At 30.6% G+C, this 24,876-nt stretch overlaps 1 pseudogene; it reads right to left on the minus strand.

Annotated features, from left to right (window-relative positions):
• Positions 1-2,812: 2,812 nt before the first annotated feature.
• On the minus strand, positions 2,813-3,966 carry LOC120130740 (annotated as a pseudogene).
• Positions 3,967-24,876: the final 20,910 nt, after the last annotated feature.

The following is a 24,876-nucleotide window of genomic DNA, read 5'->3' on the forward strand; positions in this document are numbered from 1 at the left end:
AATTTAACAATATTAACCAAATATAATAATAAATATGTTTTCAACAGTGAAATAAGTATGGACACTTTTATAAAAATGATATATACTTTTTTGAAAGTTATGTAATTTATGTTTCAATTTTTTTAATAGTGTTTCATGTTTTCCACCTACAATATTAATTTAATAATTTCATTTACACAAAAAATTATTTGATTGTTTTGATATTTTATAAAATATTATTTAGATTTTAAATTTAACAATATTAACTAAAGATAATAATAAATATATTTTCACAGTGAAATAAGTATGGACAATTTTATAAAAATGATAGATAATTTACAATATAACAGGTAAAAATATGACAAAACCAGATTCATTATGACAAAACCGGTAAAATTTACTTGATATGTTAAAAGTATGGACACTTTTATAAAAAGGATAGATACTTACCGATAACCAAAGTTTACCGGTTACCAAATTTTTTAATAGTTTTTCATATTTTCTACCTAAAACATTATTAGTTGTCAACATAATAAGTATCGCTAAACTGAATTTATTAAATACATTTTAATGTATCCGGTAATGCTGTATATTAACCGTATATTAACCCGCCGAGACATTCCCAAAGTGGAATATATCGCTTTTGGGATGAGATATGGAATTCTAATCAAAAGGGAAAAAGGGTCCTTTTTGCCTCTTGGGGGTCCATAAAATACAAGGGTCGTGTCCACCCATGTGCAAAATCTCCATAATAGGATCCTCGGAGAGAAATGAAAGGTTAAAATCTACTTAGAGAATACTTGTGTTATACTCAAAAGTACAATATAGTCTTGTTGTGATAATACTAAACAATTGAATCCACATACACGTAATGTTAGTAAAAACAAATAATATATATAAGTAAAATTGTAGAGATAATATAGAGATAGAGAGGAGGGGAAGCCATTGGCACAACCCGTGGGATATGACCCACCGGTTCCCTTAAAGAGAGAGCATCAAACAAGACCATGACTGGGCTAAACACTACTTTTACAAGTGAACCATCCATTCCTTTCTTAGTCTCACCACCACCCCTTTTATTTTGTTTTATTTTTATCTCTCATGTGAGAAAGACAAACACGTGAGCTAACCTCCTCCCCCACACTTTTCATCTGTCACTAAATCATAAGCCTCAACTGGTTCTATCATATCATATCTCATTTTCTTCTTCATTTGAGACATTGACACTATTCCCCAAGATTACATTCTTATTATAATCCAACCAACATTAGATTTTTATTCCATCCTTTATTATTTTATATTATTTTAAAAATAATTATATGAATTGATGGACTGAAATTGCAATTGAATGAGAAAGAAAAGACTAGTTAAGAACCTATTTCTTGACAAGTGTGTAAGAAGTTTCCCGGACGAGTGCAGGGTTGATTCAACAAGATTTTTATGATTTTTATAACCGGACTGGTTAGCGAACCGGTCATGCTATCGGTTCATTGATTCAACCGATCGAATCGGTTCGATCGGTTGGAAGAACCGGACGACATCATAATTATTTAAAAAATTAAATAAAAATACCAAAAATATTTAATAAAAAATAATTTTTTATATCACAAGTTATATTCAAAGCAAGTCATAACATATATAAGTTAAAAACCATAAAATAAAGTGAAACAAAATGATTCAAATTAACTACAACATAATATTTTAGGTAAAACATATTAAATAATAAATATAATTATACAACTATAATTAAAAAATAAATTTGGGGTTAAAAAAATCATAACAAAATGATATTGTTTGGTTTAATTTTTTTTTTTTAAATAATCTCACATGGCTAAGAAACATAGAAGAGCATCCCAAAAGTCTAAAGAGTAAAAATATGAGAACAAAACAATCTCACATTGCTAAGAAACATAGAAGAGCATCACAATTAACTTCTATAAATAATAGAGGTAATTTGACATTTAAAATCATGGAGCCTTTTGGTGAGCATTGAGTGAACTATTCTTTCACTTCAATTAAGCTTGAATTTTAGGCTTCAATCGAGCTTCTAAATTTTTTTAGTTCAAGCCTTTTTGAGTTCTAGTTTCAATATTATATTTCGAGTTTGAGTTGAACTTGATAATTTTTAGCTTGTGAGTTTGAGTCGAGTTAAGCTTACTTTTAAAGTTTTCAAGTTCGAGTCGAGCTCAGCAATACTTGAGTTCAACTTGGCTCGTTTAACAAACGACGTTGTTTGGTTTAATTTTAAAAAAAAAAACAAAAATTTTAGTTTTTTTCGGTTTTCAGCCGGTCCAGTTCGAACGATTCAGCGGTTCTGGCCGGTTCACTAGTAACAGTTCAACCGATTTAGATTGAATCGGACTAGCATATGGTTCCCGATTGAACCGGCCGGTCCGATCCGATCCGATTTTCAAAACAGTGATTTTTATTCTAACTTTTTTTTTCATTTTGAAAAAAAGTCAATGTGAACACCATTATTTACTTGTATTTTTGTATTTTTACCTTTGGTGCAAAATTTCATGGGAGAAGATTTTCTGAACGGTCAAAAGCACAATCTATTTCATTATTATTTTTATATCAAATGTTGTTCTATCCATATCCATATAATCAAATCTTAAGAATAAACAAACTAAAGGAGGAATTGATAAAAAAAAAACAAAAATATTATCATTAGCTATGAACAAATGAATCAATAATAAATATCAAGACTAATTCCTTCATAGATATACTATTTTTCTTCTTCTGAATATAATTTACAAACATATACATTTTAAAAAAGAGAGGAAAAGATTGATCAGTAATTATACCATCCTTTTTCTACAAATTACCTTAATTTTAATTCACTACAAGCCCTTAAACCAAAAATGGGTTGTGGGGGAGGAGTCTTTCCTTTCCTTTCTTCTTCCTATACTAAGTTCTAAAGAACTTAATCAACATGCTGCAGAAGGGTTGGAGAAGGGCTTGTTGAAATGAGGCTTCGAAGCCATTGAAAATGGGCTCTTGGAATTGCCATCGGCAACGCCGCCGATTCTTTCACAAGACGGGCACATGGTGAGAGTAGCCGCCGGCATCTGCATTTAAAAAGGCTGAGCCGCCATTTTCAGCGCCTTGAGTTCTTGTAGTTCCTTTTGCAGTCTCCTGTTCTCATCTGTCAGTGTCTCACAACACTTCTTCAAGAACTCACAGTCTACCTCAGTTTGCTTAAGCTTTGTCCTGCACATAAAAAAAACATGTTTCTTTTTATGATTTTGCTTGATGAATGAAAAAGGTAAAAGGGAACAAGTTTATAGATGATCAATTTACCTTGCTCTCCTGTTCTGGAACCAAACTTCAACTTGTCTAGGCGTCAGGCTTAATTGCTTGGCTAAAGCTTGCTTTTGCTTCTGTTTTTGCATAAAATATAAGAAAAAGATTAAACCAAGATATAGAGAAAGAAATGAAGGGCTTGGGAAAAAAGGTGAGAGTACTAACAGGATTGAAAGTGCTATGCTGTTTGAAGCTTTCCTCGAGAACAGCAGATTGTTCTTTGGTGAGCCTAAGTTTCTTTCTTATATGAACACCGTCTTCATCTTCATCACTAAATCTACACGAATTCTTCTCTACCTCTACTTCCTCGTTGCCAAATTCTCTTTCTCTCTTGATTCTACCACTAGAAAACGAAGAAACAGTGCTACGGGGAGAAGCTTGACGACAATACAAATCACCGGCCATGAGTTCCTGATCATGGTGACGAAGATAATCACCTTTATTGACGTCAACCTTTTTGTTCACTTGGTAAAATTGAGCACCACAAAGACCCAAGGTCAACGACGGTTCAAAACTCGGTGGTAGTGGCGCTGCCGCCGGCGAGGGTGGTTGCGGTTGTTCAAACTTGAGACATGATGGCTTCTTGGTCGGGGTTTCCAGGGTCGAGGAGAAGCCTAACCCTAGAAAAAGGCCGGTATTACATGGATCATCATCATCAACACCCATCGAGCTGAAAATTGAAAATATATTTTGTTTTACCGATGGAATTGGAGAGGCTTTGTTTTCTTTGTTATGAAAGGATATGAGGGCGCAAAGGGTTCTTAAGAAGGGAGTTTGGGAGGGTGGGTGACCGATTTTAATCAAAGGAAAGAATTATTAGATAAAAAACTAATAATAAAAATTTCTCTTTTTCCTCTTTTCCTTTCCTCCGTACAAAGGTTGGCCGTTTTTACCCAAAGAAATAATAAGGGTAAATTATAGTAATGGTCACTGAAAATTTCTGAAGCTTGCATTTAAGTCCCCCAACTTTTAAAACTTGCAATACAGTCCCCTAACATTTATTCCGTTTGTAATATGGTCCCTCGACTTAAACCACTGTTAGAAAATTAGGGTAACAGTCATTGAACTTTTCAGGCACTTGAATTTAGGTCTCCCAACTTTTAAAACTTGTAAAATAGTCCTCAATTTCATTCTAAACCCCAATTTCCAAAGTAATTCAATTTCATTCTAAACCCTAAATTCCAAAATAATTCAATTAAATTTTAAACCCCAAATTCTAAAATACTTCAATTTAAGGTTTAGAATGTAATTAAATTATTTTGAAATTTAGGGTTTAGAATGAAATTAAGGTGTTTTGAAATTTTGAACATGAATTTACTATTTGACAATATTTATTTCAATATAAATTTGAGGTTTGTTTAACTATTTATATCAATTTTGAATAACAAGATGCATTGATTAAACATCCCGAATAGCAAAATGGAAGCACTCTATTCGGTATTTCAACTTCCCATAAACTCTGCTCATTTCTTCAACTTTTGACTATATGAAATTCGGAACACACATTTGGAGCATTATGATTTAAGTACCACTATGTTCTTGCATGCTATTTTTTTATCAAATTTGAGTACCTAACCCTTCAGTGCTTTACAGTGCGATCATTTATGATTCACCTGAATTTGCTCATACAGTGATCATTTATGATTTAGTAGAATCAATGGTTTAGAATGAAATTGAATTACTTTGGAAATTGGGGTTTATAATTAAATTAAGGACTGTTTTATAAGTTTTAAAAGTTGGGAGACCTAAATTCAAGTGTCTGAAAAGTTTAATGACCGATTATATAATTTACCCTAATTTTCTAACAGTGGTTTAAGTTGGGGACCATTTTGCAAACGGAATAAATGTTAGGGGATTGTATTGCAAGTTTTAAAAGTTGGGGGACCTAAATGAAAGTTTCAGAAATGTTCAATGACCATTACTATACTTTACCCAAATAATAATTACATGTATGATATATATCGATCAAATTTTATCGATATAACACTCATTTATTAATATAGACTGAAGACGCGGATCACCAAATACGTATCTTGGGTTTTTGTCTAAGTTGGCATCACGTGGGGAAAACATAGATCACCATCCGCGCATACGTGATAAAACTGACACATGGTGAAAAGCGCGAATGCCTTCCATAAATACCTCCAACCATCTGTCGCTCCCCCTTAATTACCACATATTCTTTCCCTATAAAAATCACCTCATACAACTCTCAAATTGTACAAAAAATATATATATCATTCTTACTTTTATCATTCATTCTAACAACCTTAAAGCGAGTTTATTGTTTTTAGAAGGTAAAATTATTTTTATTATATTATAATCATTAAATAGTTTATTATTTTATTATATTTTATTGTAGTTTTTTTTATTTTATGTTTTGTAATTATAAAATGAAAAGTAGGTTATTGCGTTTAGATAAAAATTATATATAGAGTCATTTTGTCGATACGGTCATAATTTTAAATTGTGTTATGTTCATTATTGTGAATGTTTTATTTTTTTAGTATTAATTTATATTTTAATTTATATACTACTTATTTAATTAGGGTAATGACCGTCTATTAGATCCATTTATTCGTAACGCTAAGTTAAAGACACTGAATTATGTCTGGTCATATTAAGCCGAGGTTTGATTCAGTTACATAGCAATATATGAAAGACATTGTAACCTTGAATCCAACCTTATTTCTGCACTAGTTGAGAGGCAGAGACCAGAACACACATTTCATCTATCGTGTGGGGAGTATATTATTACGCTTGAGGATGTTTCTTTATATTTGAGGCTTTCGATAGATGGAGATGTCATTTCTGGTGTGATGGATGATGATTGACATTCCTTGTGCGAGGATTATCTTGGAGGTATCTCGTCTAATTTCAACGGTGGTCGAATACCATTATCATGGTTAACTACAAATTTTCGACAGTTGAGCGATGACTCTTTCGAGGAACAGGCTAAAATATTTGCCCGAACTTGCATATTACGCTCATAGGAAGAATTTTGATGTCCGATAAATATCGCAACCAAATTCATTGTATGTGGTTGCGTCATCAGGCAGATTTTTGAGTTGTCGATTCATTCAGTTTGAACTCTACGATTTTGGCATCTCTATATAGATAAATATACCAAACAACTGATTATCGGAAAAATATTATATATATATATATATATATATCCTTCTGCAGTCATGGGACATATTGGATACTAAAAAGTTAACTTTACAACGAACCACATGAACTGTCTCCCACTTCATGCCTGGTTTAACTGGTTAGAGATGGGTACCACGTCACCCTTCTTCATTTCCATTTATTTTTGGCTTTTTCATTTCAAGAAGCTCTAGTTTCCCCTTTCTTATAATTTTGAACATGGACATTGGGGGAAAAAAACTATATATTGTAGTTTTAACGGTTGGTATAAAAAAATCTATTCGAGTTATAATGTTATTTTTATTATTTCATTAAAAAATGAAAATAATAATGGAGCGAGAATGGGGATGTTTGCTTAAGCAGAGAAAGTTGGAGTGGATTGTGTAAGCACTTCCCAATAATGCTTTTTATGGGATGTACAAGGAATGACATTCTAATATAAAATTAATTTTTTAATATTTTTGGTATATTACTACTTAAAATGTTATTTTTATCGGAAATATTAATATTGGGAACTATCTAAAATATTTTTTTCTACCGAAAATATTAATATAAAAAATATTCATTTTACATAGAAAAATTAATATTTTTAATAAAAAAAATAATATTTTAAATAACGCTATACTAAAAATATTAACAAAATATTAACATCTATAATAACTATTTTTTAACCTTATATTTAATTGCCGTACAGCATAACTACTTTTTTTTCGGCTATACTTGTCAAAAGTTAGGCCACCTATAAAACATGATAATCACTTCAAGATAATACAACTAACCAACACCCGGAAGATGTTACTTGCATAAAACAAATCCCCCCAAAATATATTAAAAAAACTAGGGCTTGATATTACTTTTTTGAAACAAAAATTGATGACCAAAAAGTTAATATCTTTAGAATGATTTTCTTTCTTTTTACTAATCAATGGGAACCGGAAAAGAGTAATGTTGTTTGATGAGTCATTTGGTTGTGCTTTTCAATTGGGATTAGGCTGAAATGCGTGCGTGCGTGCGTACGGTGACTGTTCATATTTGAAAAAGTGGGGTCAGCCTCGCCAATTGAATGACTGCTTGCCCTCTGCTTCAAGATAGTGGGCTCCGACAATTTAGATATTAGGTTAACGATTATATATATTTATATTTTATTTACTTTTTCATTGATTTTAAAAAAATATGTTATATAATTATTTTTATTTTTATTAAATTAAGATGTGATCATCTTGAGTTAATTGTCGTTAATAACAGTTAAATATATTGATATAATCACACATTTGATCTATGTTATTTACATATTCTCTCAATTCAGTTATATTTTTAATAAATTAAAATAAATTTAATATTTCAATAAAATGATACTACATTTCATGCCACGTAGGGATGAGCGTTCGATCGGTCGATTCGAGTAAAAGGATTTCGAGTTGACCAGTCCTATTTTACAACTCATAGTTGACTTGAATTTTTTTTAATCGAGTTTATAAAATTCGAGTCGAATCAAATTTTTGAGTTTATGTTTAAATTTAATTATAAATATTTTGTTTATTATGATATTATTTGATTCCAATTTAAATGATTTTTATAACCACATACAATACATATGTATTTCTTCATTTTTTTTCATATGTTATATACATTTATGATACAGAGAGTGACTCAACTCAAACTTGAAAATCAATCCACTAATTACTAAAAAATTCAAGTTATTCAAGTTGTATTTTACAACTCGGTTTGAACTTAAAATTTTTTCGAGCCGAGTTTTGCTCACGTCTAATGCCACATGTCACCATTCAGTTGGAACACTAACTTTATTTTAATTTAATATATTTACTTTTACCAATCAAAGAGTGACATGTGTAACTCTCTAGTTGAAAGAAAACAAAAGAAAACAATTTGGTAGAATACTTTATATGAAAGTATTTTATTTTTATTTAAAAATATATATTTTATGCTAAAATTTATTTAAAAGTATGAATAAATTTAGAAAATATGTAAATAACAGAGAATAAATGTGTGATTATATCAATTATCATGTCACATATTCTGTTAATTGTTAACAACAATTGAGTATTGATTTTTCAACTTCTAGATGTAAGGTAACATACTTCTAACCTCCCTCTACTTCTTGTAAGTCGACATATGTTGTTTGTTGCTTGTTTTGGGTGTATAAGCCTTTGTGTGCACTTGAGGGGTTTAAATGCATGAAAACAAGATTTGTTGTTATTCATATGTAAAGTAATGACCTTTCATACTCCTTATGTTTGTGTTGTACCCTAATTTTGTCCAAATAACTCAATTCAAATCGGATCATTTGAACATCAATTTAAAGTCATGACCATGGGTTCAAATGTTTGTTTATGTTCACGTGAGCATTTATTGGAAGCCAAATTAAAATTTAATTTTGGGTACCAAATTAATACCCAAATCCAAAGACCATTTACATGTCCATCTATTAAACCCATTCAGCCCAATTGTACCTATTACCTTGCAAACCTAAAACAATTCCCTTACTACAAACCAATCTGTTTTCATCCTAAACTCAAACAGTGGACCAAATCAACTCATTTCCACTCAAACACATTTATGCCTTTCCCTTACAATTCACCCAACGACCCATTCCCTACAACATTAGCCCATAACATATCTTCCAAACCCAATTATAATAACCGATTAAAACCAATAACAACAACAACAAAATCCTATTCCCATATGCAATGGGGTTAGGGGGAGGTGAAGTAGTAGACTGCCCCCAACTTCTGGTTGAGAACAGCTTCCGTAGGAGACCTCCGTCAGTAAGAAAAGTAAAAATAAAGATAAAATACAATGTATGTATAGATAAGTCAATAAATACATAATTGAGAGCAGTTTCCCTTCCAATTAATTCCTGCGTAAAAATCTCTACTTATAGACAGAAACGTAAGCCCCGGTTAAATTTAAATAGAGGAAATATGAAGAGAAGAATACACAGAAGTCAACGAAAACAAACTACTAGAAGGAATAAAGTCAAATGGGTTAAAACCCAAACTAAGACAACCCTACTCCGCTACCCTAGTTCTACGTCTTTATAAATTTCAAAGACAGAAACGTATAAACAGTAGAATTCATGGAAAATACAACAAAGGCATAAAAAGAAGCCAGAGATACTACACCCTGTGGCTGTGATCCACACTACTCGGCTACCCTGATCTTAAGTCTCTATACTTTCCTATCAGAGGTCATGTCCTCACTAAGGGCTAAATCCTTCAAATCAGATCTCACGCAGTCTATCCACTTCCTCCTTGGTCGTCCTCTCCTTCTGACACCGTCGACTGTAATCGACTCTACCCTTCTGACCGCATCCGACGATTGTCGTCTAAAGACGTGCCCAAACCACCGTAGTATTCCGTCCCAATTTCTTTAATCACATTACCCCAAAACCATTAAACCTTAACCCATTACCCAATTATCCCTTACATGTGACCCAAAGCCAAAATTATTACATCAAACCCAACAGCCACATAACTTTTATGAGACAACCCTAGAGTTCCCACAATCAACAGCAGCCGCTTCCATGCAATGCCAGCTTCCTTCCAGAAGCCTCCAAATGCTCCAGTCAGCACCTTCAACCGTCCATTCCAGCTGTACAATTCTAGGTGTCCTCGAGCTCCAACAACACATGCACAATGAGGAATCAATTCGGTTAGCTTAGTAAAACAAAGGGGAGTGTAATTTATATTTTTTGAGGCGATGAAAACTATAAAAATTGGGTTATAAAATCCAATCAAATTGTAACAAAGGAGATTTTCCCCCATTCGTAAGCAATACAAAAGCCCTGTCCATTTTTTCATATTCGAAACAAAAGAAAGAAATACAAAGACTTTTTTTTTCTGATCATTCAAACCAAGCAAGAAATGGATCTTCTTTTTTATTTTTTTTTTATTTTGAAGCCATCAACACAAAGAAAACATGAAATAAAGAAGGAAAGAAGCTTACCTCTTGGTCGGAACTTCTCGCCGGCGTGTGGTCTCCGTTGGCTAATCCGAACGGTGAGAAGGCTCGTCGTGTCCACTGGAACAATATATCTCGAAGCCAACACCATCCAACGGTGGCGGGAGAGATCGGAGCATTGAAAGCAAAAACGTTCTCGACTGTTTTTATTAAGATAGGGGCTAATTCAGACGAAACCAAAGCCCGATATGAAACCACAACATCAAGACGAACCACCTGGTGAAGTTTGGACCCGAACGGCCATCGACAACGACAGCAAAACCTGCGCCATTTTGTTCGTGAACCTGTGTGTTTTGGATCCGAACGGTCTAATCTCCTCCGCAATCATTGCAAGCTTCACCGATTGCGATTTAGTTCCGAATTATGTTTATTTCATCCATTTTAAAATTAATGTCCTCATTTTGCTACTTTCTAGTATTAACTTTCTAGTTTATCTTCTTTGAGGTCCTCCAACTTTGCCCGCGTTTTTACGTTTAATTCCCTATTTTAATCCTTTAATTGCATGTTCAATTTTTCTTTATTTCAATTTAGTCACTAATTTGAAATTATACAATTAATTTAGATTTAGTCTCTGAATAATTTTGTAAATTTCAATTTAATCCTTAGATTAATTGTTTTATTAATTAATTCTAATTTTAATTCAGTTTAATAATCAATTTTTAATTTGTAACTTATTAATTAATTTTTATATTATTGCATATCATTTTCTTTACTTTATGCTTGATTGCATGTTTATTATTTTAGTTATTTTAAATATTCTTTTTTTTAATTTTTTAGGATGAATCCTTAGTTTTAGAATCCTTACACTTAGTCCATTAATTTAGGGGTTGATTTGAATTGGCATCCACATTTAACATGGCCGAAGGATCATTTCAATCATTTGATTCAATAACCAGTTAAATAATTACTTAAGGTAATAATAGAGCCTTAACTTTATTTACCTCATGATTTAGTCCCTAAAGTTTTAATTAGATTATCCAATTGAAATAATCAATTAGGCTATTAATTAGAGCCTTCACTTTAGGTTTAATTTCACTTTAGTCCTTTAACTTAATGAATAATTCGACTTGGGCTTTCGCATTAAATGCTTGATTGTTCAATTTGATTATCTTATTCAAATAATTGTCTAAAATAAACTTGGATTAATATTAGAGGCCCTATTTTTTAAGGTTTAATCCTCTAGGTTCTTTAATCTTCACAATTTGACACTTTAAGTTGGAAAAAACCTCTAATTAACCCACCTAGTATAACTAGGTCTTTAACTAGTTGATTGATTGCATCCAATTTTAAATGTAAGACAATGTTCACTTATTAGGGAGTCAATAGTATGTCTCCCGCAATCATGCTCAGGGGGTGACTACTGGTGATTCCCGAAGTAGGTCAACATTATTTTCAAAACTGCATGATAATTTCTCAATTCCCAAGACAATGCTTGTTTATGGGGACAATAATTGATCTTTCGCATTCATGGTAGGAGGTGAATATTATTGGCTTTAATAAATGTATATCCTCTTCAACTTTGTATCCATATTGATTTCTAAATTAAATAAACTCTCGAACTCAAAATTTCCAAATTCTTAAATATAGGGTAATCAATTAGGTATCAATTTTTGGGCGTTGTGGGGTGTTAACCTTTCCCCACGCGTAACTGACTCCTAAGCCTATTTTCTGGTTTTTGTATACCATAAACTTGTATTTTGATAAAAAAAAATGTTTTATTAAATTACCCGATTTTTTATGGTGTCTCAATCGCACCTTAAAATGATTGGTGGAGACTCCAACATTTCATAAAATTATTTCAAAAACTCCATTGTTGTAACTAGTCGACTTTCCCCCCGAAGGGCCAGTTGCGACAATATAAAATAAGCTTTAAGCATCATTTTGGGGCCTTTGGGACACTTTAGGAATAAATTGGAGGATTTTAGATGAGAGAAAATAGAGTTTATGGATATCGATACCCTATCAAGGAATTGTGAGTACAATATCGATACCCCATCAAAGAGTATCGATACTAGTCAAGTGATATCGATACTCGGGGCCTAATATTGATACTCAAGGCCTTGATCAAAAACATCGAAGCTAATTTTGGTATCGATACTCCTTTGATTATCGACACCAATGGTAGAGTATTGATACTCCCCATAGGGGTACCGATACCAAGGCATTTTTCAAAACATTGAAAGCAATTTTGGTATCGGTATTTATTGGAGTATCAATATTGAGGATGACAATTATCGATACTTGTCGAGGAGTATCGATACTGATTCTAATTTTCAAACATCGAAGGTAAATTTGGTATCGATGCCACAGGGAAGGAAAAATACTGATACCCAATGGGGAGTATCGGTACCATCGTGAGTGTTTGGGTTAGAAAACTAGCTTAAGATAGTGGAATGGAGTTTGGGTTTTATCAAGAAGGGAAAATTTACAATAAGAATACAATTGTAAACCTTAATAATTGTGTGATAACATAAAGTCTAAATGAGGTAAGATTCCATAAGACTTATGCCCTTGTTTGATTCTTGAGAAACGATGAGGACACTTCAATTACTTGAGTGACATTATATGTTAGAATGAGGATTATCCAAATATATCCAAACCAGTGTTGTGAACTTTAAAATGCTAGTTGGATAAAGTGTCGATGATAAGTGACCCGACCATATCCTGAGTACTCTAGAGGAGTATACTGGTCGAGTGAGCTTCCGATGCTATGTAACCTAGACTTAGCTCGAGGTTTAAGGAGATGCTGATGTTGTGTGACCCAAGTTTCATCTATGGTTCTTTAGTAAGCAAAGAGGGTTATGAGTTACGTGATACTAAGTGACCCCGAGCTACACCATGATGCTTAATCTTGTTGTGTATTAGTGTATGTAAATGTTCATAACCATACCTATAACATGCTTGCTTATTGAATACATGTAGTATAATTTGATTATTTGTGTAGCATTGAGCTTGTGAAGCTCAGCGTATGGCATGTGTTTCTATGTGCATGTTCTTAGGTGCCAATCGAGGAGCACATCACCAAATCTTAGATTTCTAGACTCGATCATCTAATCAGAGTACGTCTCGAGTATTGTAGAAGACATGTATTATCATAGAACCTTGTTATTATTTGAGTCGTAAATTCTATTTTGTACTAATATATTTTGGAGATTAATTTTGGGAGATCCCTTGTATTTCTGAATATTCATATTTTGTAAATGTATAATACTTGAGGCATTTCACATCATGTTTGAATGCTAAATTGGTCAATGGTTTCAAAAAAATGGTTAGCTGCTTAGGTGGTTCCGTGTGACACTCTACTCATCTAGACTTCAAGTCAAATCATATTAGGGTGTTACGCTTACAACTACAATAAAACCTGATAATAGTTATGTTTAGAGTGTATTGGATAGTGAAGTGGTCAATAATAACATTCCTCAAACGTCCCTTCCGAGGCCTAAGAATTTAGTGAAATATCGATTTCAATTTTTTTTACAAACAATGTAAATGTTACAGAAAACACTAAAGTAGAAAAATGGAAATTCAAATTTAATACTATCAAAAGAAACACTGACTTGCACTGTGGGAAAAACATTGGCTTTGGCCCACTACAACTTTCTCTCCCAAACAAGACTTGTAAATCTTTGTTCACAGACATATCATCATTGCTTGCGTTTAAAAGTAATGGAATATGAATTCAAGACCAATGTCTATGTCACCCCTCAACAAAGGTGACTTGTTGTAACATCCTAAACATCGGGTTTGTGACTAAATTACAAAATTTTATGGTCAAATTAGATAAAGTGAAAATTTTAGGGATTTATTTGAAAATTGTTGTGTAGGAGTGAATAGCAAAGAAAGGAATTTGGAAGAGCATATTGATCATTTAGCAAGAAGATGAATTAAAAATTCATCTAGTCACGTGGAGTGGGAGGAGGGAGTTAATTAAAAAGTCTAGAATTCTCTCTTTCTTCATCCTCCCTTTGTCCTCTCCACTGTGAGCTTATACCTAAGGTAAGTTTATTTTAAATTGATTGTTTATTAAATTCTAAGTTTAGTTTTGGTTTCTGGGGTGATGCATAAGCTTAAAGGGTTATAAAAACTACAAGAATTATAAATTATGAGTGATTAAAGAAAAGGGGGTTTTGATTGAAATTTTGAGAAAGAGTTAGTAAGTGAAGTTAAAGTTATATTTAACTTGTAGTCAGTAGAAATAAGAGATTTATGATGTTAGGAAGAAATTATATCAAAGTTGAAAGTTTAGTAAGATTCTTATTTTCAAGTGTTATGGTGAGTTATTTAAGGGGATCGTGAATTGAAATGTTTTTAGCTCTATACACTAGAGTTATTTCCAATAATGTAACTGAGATGTGTAAAGTTTCTTCCTTGATATTCTGGCTAGGTTTCGAATTCTCAACTTATAGGAGTTGATCAGCAACATTAATACAAATTGAATTTACTATTCCATCGACTAACATATATTAATTGGTGATATCCGTTAAGCTTTTTGCTGATGAACTGGAAAAAAGAAAGAAAGTAGAGAGCAGCACGCAAAGGACTGCTACCTATAGACAAAACATTTTAGCGTCGGACTATCCTAGTCTTTTTGCCATTAAAGGCAAGCTTAAAATTGATGGAGGGCATTATTATCAAATTCACCTACATATCACAATATTTTATCATTGAAGTCAGAAATTGATTAAAATGAAGATGGGATGCCTTGTCTCTTTAACAGCAAGATTCAATATTATGTTGAAAAAATTGATAATTTTGGAGCTTTGAATGAGAAATTGATCCAAACGTTGTTGAGGAAAAATGTGGAACCAATTGTTGGTTCGTACATGTACAGACGTGTACGATGTAGGTAACGTTAATGTCCAAACTGGTTAGGCTCTTTGTGGGCTTGCGAATTTTAACCCAAATGTGAAATATTTTCCTCAAATAGAGCATATATTTTCTAATTTTGTTTTTGGAATTAAAAGGATACATGTTAAAAGGTTTCTTTAATAAAAACAATAATTTTGGAAATTGCTTAGTTACTTGATTCTCATTAGTTTTCATTAGGTCAAAAATTTCCAATTGTTCACAATATAAAATCCCTATAAATATCGTGTAAACCTACTAGGTTAAACATAATTCAAAACAACTCAAAAAACTATTCAAAAGTTATCTCCTCTAATTTTTGGTGATAGACGAAGGTAATGAATAGTTCGTGATCTCGACAGTTGTGCTACTGTGCATTGATCATCTCGTTGTTGTATCCTAGGAGACAAACAACCATAGATCTCGAGCACCAAGGAGTGGCCAAAAATCTATCTTAAGGAAATTGCGTAGTTGCAGGCCTCAACTTGTTTCCAATCGGTTATTCCATCTCTAATAGTGTATTTAGTTTTATTCTATATTCCTTTCGATTATTTATAGAAAATTTCCCATGTTATTAATCTTTTTATTTTATTCTTGTTTCATGTACACGAATTTTGCGACAAGATCATACCGTGGAATTAAATGTTATTACAACTTGTGTAAATCAATTATTTAAATAAGATTTTCCTTTTTTTTATCGTCTCGGATTGATATACTTCTAACAATCTTAACACATAATCTATCTTCTACCTTTCTAAAAAATTAATCCAAGATGATTCATAAATCTTGGAAAAATTGAGATAAGCAAACAAATTCGTTTTTAGGATTTATCATGTCGTTTAACATGTTTGCTTAATTTCAAAGTGGACAAATCTATTTAATAGAAATTGTCGTTAGAGTAACGTTGGTTACTAATGTAATACCCCAAATTTTGACTAGTTACTAAAATGTAAGTTTTGAAAGTTTGATGGCTAAAGTATACAGTTTGTAAAAGTTTAGGTACTAAAAATATAATTTTAAAAAGTTATAGATTTTAGCCGTAAATAAACAGTTTGGCCTAAAACAATGATTTTTGTAGGAATCAGATTTTCGGTACGAGATTTGTGTTAAAAGCTATAAAGCAAAAAAATGTTCAGTATTGAATCGGATAATCGGATTAAACCAGAATTTTATGAAAATTTGAAGGAGGTTAGAAAATGGTTGGAAATATTATTTCCATAATTTAGATCAAAGAAATTTGGCTCAGAACATTGTAATTTTTCAGATTTGGTCGAACAGTGGAATTTTAGTGACTAAAATACAATTTTCAAAAATTTCATAGCCAAAGTGGAAGGTTAAAGCCAAGTTGATTCATCTTTGACCAAAGAATATTTTAATGGAGAATATGGCAATAATATTTGGTAAATTTTATGATTCATTAATGGCAAAAATGGAATTTCTCAAGAATTGAATTTTAAATTCAATTAAATTTGTTAAATTGCCATGTGTATTAGAAAATTTTAGAGTTCTTCTTCCTCCACCAGTTGCTGTTGTGAACCCCATTCAAGGTAAAAAAAATTCTTTTCATTTTTGAGCTATTTTAGTAAGATTTTGGAAAAAGTTGTGAAATAGAAAAATGTTCTACATCAAATTCTCTATCATTTGGTGTAAGAAACTCATGCTAAACATGTTTGGATGTTGAGATTTGGTGATTAGGGTTTATAAAGGGTTTATGGATTTTGAAGATTTAATGAAAGATTTTTATGTATTTGATGTTAGTGATTAATCCTAAGGCATGTATGATGATTACAATTAATTGTACATGCTTATCTTATATGATATTCGACCATGTTGGGGTTTTAGAGAGTGATTGGATTTTGATATAATTTGATGTTAATGTGATTAGAATAACATGAATTTGATGCTAGGAAGTTGAATTCATGCTTGAAATTGAATGGAAATCAAGTTTATTTGTTCTTGGGGTGTTCGACCATATGAAGAAATTAGAGGAAAATCATGGAAAAATTCCTATGGTCTAGAATTGATATTAGAAATGTTATATGTGACTTGATGATCAATTTGGAGCCTTGAGTTAATAAAAGGATTATTATACAAGTTTTGAGAATTGTGGGATATTATTGCAAGATAATATTTGAAGGGTTAATGCTGATTTTTCATAGTTGAAAATGCTGGAAATTTAAGTTGGAAAGTTGTTTGGAACCAAATTTCAAATTTGATAAAATTTGAGGGTGGAATTCGAAAAGTATCAATATTATGGGGACTTGATTTTAAGTTTATTAAATGTGGAAGTATCATTTGAATAAATTATTGTAATGATGGAAATTTATTTAATATGCTGAGTTTTGGGTTTAATTCTTAAGTTGAGATTTAATTTCAAGTTTATCAAGTTGTGTGGTTGGATTTGGAAAGTCTAAGAAAGTTTAGGATGAAATTGCAAGCTTTTGAATGTTTAAGTGATGATTTGAATATTTTATTGAGGTACTGGAAATTTTATGTGATTAATGTGAAATGATCATAATGGTGAAGGGTCATTATGAATTAAACAGGAAAGTTGATATGAATTCTAAAAAAAAATCATAATTAGTGGTTGGATTATGAAATTAGTAAAAGTTGAAGAGTTGATACTGAAATAAAATATTCATGAAATTTAAGGAATATTTTGAGAAGTTTGAAATTACGATGGAAGTACAATTTAGTTTTATATCAATTTAAGTGTCTATTTTATTTTTATCGAAATTTTATATTTAAGTTTAAATTATGATAGTTTGATGCTAATATAAAGCTTGAATATTTTATGATGTTATATGACGTTGTCAGACTACGATAAATTTAGTGATCGGAGTAACTCAAAAGAGAAGGAAAAGATGCGAAATTAGAACATTATCGTGGAGAAGATGCGATGAGCAAGAGTCGGAATTACGTTAAGAAGTGACTCTTAGTGTTATGTGAAGTGTGATTCAAGGTTATATGTTTATTTAGTAAGCAAATAGAACTAGTGAATAAGTCAAGGACACTAGTTGGTAAAATATGCCTATAAATTATGTTTTGAACGATAAGTTCAGAAAATTTTCAGAAATTCTACAAAAATGATTAGATGATGAATCTTATATAATTGGATTCTTCTATCAGTCTAGTTTCGTTTAGAATAAAAGGAAATTGAGTTTGAGGAGTATACAAAAAGATATGATTTTTTAATCAGTGATAAGTCAGAAAATAGGACAGCAGATTCTGTCCAAAACAGTTTCTGTCAGTTACCTTTGAAAAATTGTTATAAATTGTACAATTGGAACTAGATGGAGTTCCTTATATGGTTAGATTCGTATTTGAGTCTAGTTTTCAATAGTGCAAACGAAATAATTTTTCAATATATATATATATATATATATATATATATATATAATACATAATAATATTTCTTTGAAGGTAGTGCAAACTGCCAAAATATGAAATTTCAATAAATTGTGTAGTGGAAATAATTTTTAAAGCTTAGTGAGACTTATATTTGATTTATAAGTAAATTGTTCAAATGAGTCTAGTTTATTTATTTAATTACTGTGATCGAGGACGACTTATGATAAGTCAACCTCATTTTATTTTTCAGTTTGATTTATAAATTTTCAGTAAGGAATATTTCTATAATATTTTTCATCAAGTTTTATGAATGATTTTGGGTATGAATTGCCCAAGTATGATATTTATGATGACGAATTCTAAATGTTTATAGTTATCAGACATTTCACCATTATCAAATATTTACAATTATCAGATGATTTTCAGTTATCAGATATTTATATTTATCAGATGATTTTCAGTTATCAGATATTTACAGATATCATATGTTTTACAATTATCAGACACATATTGATAAATAATTCTATGATGATACATAAAAGCACATTGTATGTTGTATGAGAGTTATAGGTACATTTGATATGCCATTTAGTGAGTACTTTTCAGTTATCAGTTCAGCTTTGGTGCATTTGTATACCAATGTTTAGCACCATTGGTGCTCATATTATGGTTGCACTGAAGTGCATCATATCGCAATTTCAATTATGATTCGACACCGTGTTGTCTTAGTGCGCACCTTAATTTCTCGTACCTTATATTTTCTTACATATACATTGACCTATAACAGTAAGTATGAAAGTTATGACAATATATAAAATAAAAGAACATAGAATTGAAAAGAAAGTTATGAAATATGTTTGAATGAAAAGAACAAAAGTTATTTATAATATTTAATGACGACTTACATGATTTTTGATAAAATCATGAGATGATGACTTCAGGTTTTTTAGAAGGAAAACGACATGACTAGCCCGGTTTGAAGTTTTAATTATTTTTTATTTAAATTTTTAGTTTATTATTTATATTTTATGGATTTTATGTTTAAGCTATACTTCTACCTCACTAAGTTTTATTTAGCGCGTGGTGATTTTCGTGCGTAGGTTCGAATAGAGTAGAAGCCGTGAAGAGATGAGCTTGCGAGCATCTTCTAGAAATCAAACCTACCGACAATATCAGTAAGACATACTAACTTTGACTTTTTAGTGGCATGTACATTATATTTGTTGGGTTGCTTTATTAGATTTATTTTAAAAGGGTTTGTAATAGTAATTAGAGATTATTTTCTTTAGTTTTGTTTAATTTTAGTATTAATCGTATTTATGAGTGAAAAATATAAATGTTATATTTTAAATGGTTTAAAATCAAACGGTATTAGACAGTTGTATTTGGATATGAAACAACACTGAACTGCCTAATTACTGATTGAAATAAGGTTAGTTTCAATGATCAAACACTATTTTATAAATTTATATGATTGAAGAAAAATTTTAAAGTTAAAAATGAAATTCTTAAATGAAACAAAAATTTTAAGCATTTAAATTCAACAAATATCAGTTGAGTTGATGTAACATCTTTAGTTCGTATTACGAGACATATATAGACTAAGGGTGTTACAACTAAGTTTGAAACATTGTTTTTGTTCAATAATAAAAATTGAAAATAAACGAGATTGATTTGAATCTACGCAATGGTACATGAGCTTTTTACAAATTGTTTTACAAGCTCATGTAAGAACCAACTTGTGTAAATACACAGATGCATGGTGATTAGTGCATGGTGACTAACGCATGGCAATTTTCCCTTTTTGCCTATAAATGTAGAATAATTACATAATCAATATGATTCTTTATATATTATGATATTAATTGGTAATATCATTATGGTAAGATTTGGCACATAAAAGTGCATTTAACATGAATAAAAAAATCTTTGATATTGATTGATTGTGTTTTGAAAACACTATAAATTTTATTATCGTACTAATAATTTATTTTGAGAAATTTTGTAGATGCAAATGGATTCAGAGTTTAATCCAAGGCTTTTAATTATTGGGTTGCCAAAAGTAAAATCAAAGGATTAGATCATTTTGACTATTGTTTTGCAAAAACAAAATCAAAGGATTAGTTCCTTTATATTATTGGGTTGCAAAAATTAAAACCAAAGGATTAGTTCCTTTTGATTATTAGATTACGAAAATTAAAATCAAAAGATTAGTTCCTTATGATTATTGGGTTGGTGAAATTAAATGATTAATTCCTTTTGATTTCTGTTTGTTAAACAGAATCAATTTGTTGTGATATATATGTTTCGGGTTTTAGTGTTACTAATCTTGTCGGTTAACAGAATATAAAGGGAATAAATCACTGGATTTATTTCATCGTTAGAATCTTGCGTTGATTCTAACTTCGTAAGGAAAATAAATATTTGAATTTATTTCCTTGAGAATCTTTGACTTTGTAAGGATAATAAATTGTTGAATTTATTTCCTTGAGAATCTTGAATGATTCTAACTTTGTATGGAAAATAAATTGTTAAATTTAATTTCTTAAGAATCTTGAATGATTCTAACTCGGTACGGAAAATAAATTGTTGAATTTATTTCCTTGAGAATATTAAATGATTTTATTTTGTAAAAATAAATAAATTGATTAATTTATTTTCTTAAGAATCTTGAAGGATCCTATTATGCAAAAGGAAATAAATTGTTAAATTTATTTTCCTGTGAATCTTATATGATTCTGGTTGTAAAAGGAAATAAATCGAAGAATTTATTTTCTTGTTTTGTAAAAGAAAATAAATCGTTGATTTACTTTTCTATTTTGTAGAAAGAAATAAATCGGAGAATTTATTTTCCTATTTTGTAAAAGAAAATAAATCGTTGGATTTACTTTTTTATTTTGTAAAAGAAAATAAATCGTTGGATTTAGTTTCCTATTTTGTAAAAAGAAATAAATCGAAACAAATAGTTGGATTTATTTTCCTGTTTTGTGAAAGGAAATAAATTGTTGAATTTATTTTCCTAATCTTAAATGATTTTGGTTTGTAAAATGAAATAAATCATTGGGTTTATTTTTCTATTTTTTAAAAGGAAATAAATTGTTAGATTTATTTTTTGTTTTGAAAAAGGAAATAACTTGTTGAATTTATTTCCTTGATAATCTTTTATGATTATGAGTTGTAAAAGGAAAAATAAATCGTTAGATTTTTTTTTCCTATTTTGTAAAAGAAAATAAATCATTGGATTTATTTTTCTAGTTTGTAAAATAAAATAAATCGTTGAATTTATTTTCTTGGACATTAAGTATGATTTTACTTTAAAAAAGAAAATAAATTATTTTCTTGAGAATCAATTATGATTCTATTTTGAAAGAAAGAAAGAAATCGTTAAATTAATTTCTTAGAAATTTCGATAAGTTTGTAAAGTGAAGTCTTGAAAATGAATTAAATTTTGGGAATTTAATTCCTATTGTTTAATGTGTTTATTTGATCTACTTTTATAAAGAAGAATAAATAAATATTTTATTACCTTTATTGACGATAGCAAAAACATTGGTATATATTTACTAAAGATAAAAAAACAAAGCTATAGAGGAATTTATTCTCTATAAACTAGAAGTTGAAAACCAACTTAATAAAAATATTAAAATGGTAAAAGGTTATTATGGTGGTGAATAAATTATTCATGAAGTGATACCATCATACTCTCCTGAATTAAATGAAGTGGCAAAACAAAAGAATTAATTCTTAAAAATGAAATGATGAACGTAATGTTAAGAAGTTCTGGGATATCGTAGAATATGTGGGAGAAGCTGGTTTTTCAGCTAATTATCTTTTAAATAAGGTTATCAAAAAAATGACAAGACACCATATGAGTTATGTAAATGTATAAAATCTTTCTACAATTACTTAAAAATTTGAGGGTGTCTCGTAGAGATAACGATCTCATTAACGAAGGGAACAAAATCCCAAATCGGTGGATTATATTGACTATGCAGAGTATCACAAGACATATCAACATCTTGTGTATGGATCAAAGAATCCCGAGATTCACAAGAACACGATAACGAAATCAAAGAATATCTCATTCTTTGAAAATATATTCCCTTATAAAAATAAGGAAGATGATCGACGACTATTAATAAAGACATGTCTATATGTTCAACAAAAGGTTGAAACAAAGATATTGTCATTATGACAAACCTCTGAAAAGTAATTATGAGAGAACTATGATATCTCATATGCTTAAGAGTATGGATTGTATTATCCTAAGATCAGGCTACCTTATAAGGATGCTCTGATGCCAGTTGAATATCTGATGTTCACGATATCAAAGGCATAAGTGAATATGTTTCACATTGGGAAGATGAGTCGTGTCATAGAAATACTCAAGAAAATGGATATAACTAGATTCACAATAGAATCTAAGTTTGTTACCACAATATTCATATATTGGCAGAGCACAAAACTTTATATATAATGGTAAGTCGAGATATATGCATCATCGACACGATACCATTAGAGAACTGATCTCAAAGGGAGTTATCTCTATTGATTTTATAAGATCAAAGGATAACGTTGTAGATATACTAACCTAAGGGTTAAAATCGAGATCAAGTTGAGAAAACATCTAAAGGAATAAGACCAAAGCCCATGGAAAATTAAAGGTGTTATATGAAGGAAAACCCTACCTAATTGACTGGAGATCCCAAGATTTAGGTTCAAAGGGACAACCTAATTGCATAAATCGTGTACGGTCACTATGGGGGTTTATTAACCCAAGTCCATTCCTATGATGTAAACAACGATCAAACTGGTATAGGATAAGTAAAGCTTTTAATGACCATTGTGTGCTTCGACGAGTCGAGCAACATTTTTCACCTTTGTGAGAGTGAAGTGGGGCTGGTTCAAGGAGACTATTGGGCATAGTTCTTTTAGACTCTTGTAGAACCAGAAAATGTCCATAGCTTTAAGGACATACCCATGAGAACTAAAATTCTTGTCATATGGGTAGTTGTGTGAAGTATATTATCGTTTACAAAAACGACAGAACAGTTCAAGGACATCACGTCTATTGTTCAGCTAGTAAAGTAAATATGCTATATGCAATTATCGGTCGTTGAGTCTATCACCACATTAAGTCAAAATGGTTTTGATAAAATGATCAATTTCATTCATGTGGGGGATTGTTGGAAAAATTTGATAGTTTTGGAGCTTTGAATGAGAAATTGATCCAAACGTTGTTGAGGGAAAATGTGGAACCAATTATTGGTTTGTACATGTGCAGACGTGCATGATGTAGGTAATGTTAATGTCCGAACCAGTCAGGCTATTTGTGGGCTTGTGGATGTTTTAACCCAAATGTGAAATATTTTCCTCAAATAGAGCATATATTTTTAAAATTTGTTTTGGAATTAAAAGGATACATATTAAAAGTTTCCTTCAATTAAAACAATAATTTTGGAAATTGCTTGGTTACTTGATTGTCATTAATGTTTTATTAGGTTAAAAATTTCCAGTTGTTCACAATGTGAAATCCATATAAATATCATGTAAACCCACTAGGTTAAACACAATTCAAAACAACTCAAAAACTATTCAAAAGTTTTATCTCCTTTAATTTTTCAGTGATAGACGAACGCAATGAATAGTTTGTGATCTCGACAATTGTGCTGCTGTGTGCTGATCATCTCGTTGTTGTATCATGGGAGATAGACGACCATATATCTCGAGCACCAAGGAGTGGCCGAAAATCTATCTTAAGGAAGCTGCGTAGTTGCAGGCCTCAACTTGTTTCCAATTGGTTGTTCCGTCTCTAATCGTGTATTTATTCTATTTTATATTCATTTCGATTATTTAATAGAATAAATTTTCCATGTTATTAATCTTTTTATTTTATTCTTGTTTTGTGTACACGAATTTTATGACGATATCCTGTCGTGGAATTAAATGTTATCACAACTTGTGTAAATCAATTATTTAAATAAGATTTTCCTTTTGTTTTATCGTCTCGGATTGTTATACTTCCAACAGAAGATGCTTTCATGCTCTATAATTATTTTGGACATTTCCTATTCAAGATTCAATACTATCCGTTTCATAGGAATTTAATAAGTGAACATCATGCCCAATTCAATAAAAACAATCAATTAAAATATTTTTATATATAACTATAATTAGCCCATATTCATTTGGGTAGTCCATCTTGTTTTATTCATTGCCTATATTTTTGACTACATCAACTCATCCGTCCCAAAGTCCAATTTTTGG

The sequence above is a fragment of the Hibiscus syriacus genome, unplaced genomic scaffold, assembly GCF_006381635.1.
Source record: "Hibiscus syriacus cultivar Baekdansim isolate YM2019G1 unplaced genomic scaffold, ASM638163v2 tig00110548_pilon, whole genome shotgun sequence".
Lineage (NCBI taxonomy): Eukaryota > Viridiplantae > Streptophyta > Magnoliopsida > Malvales > Malvaceae > Hibiscus > Hibiscus syriacus.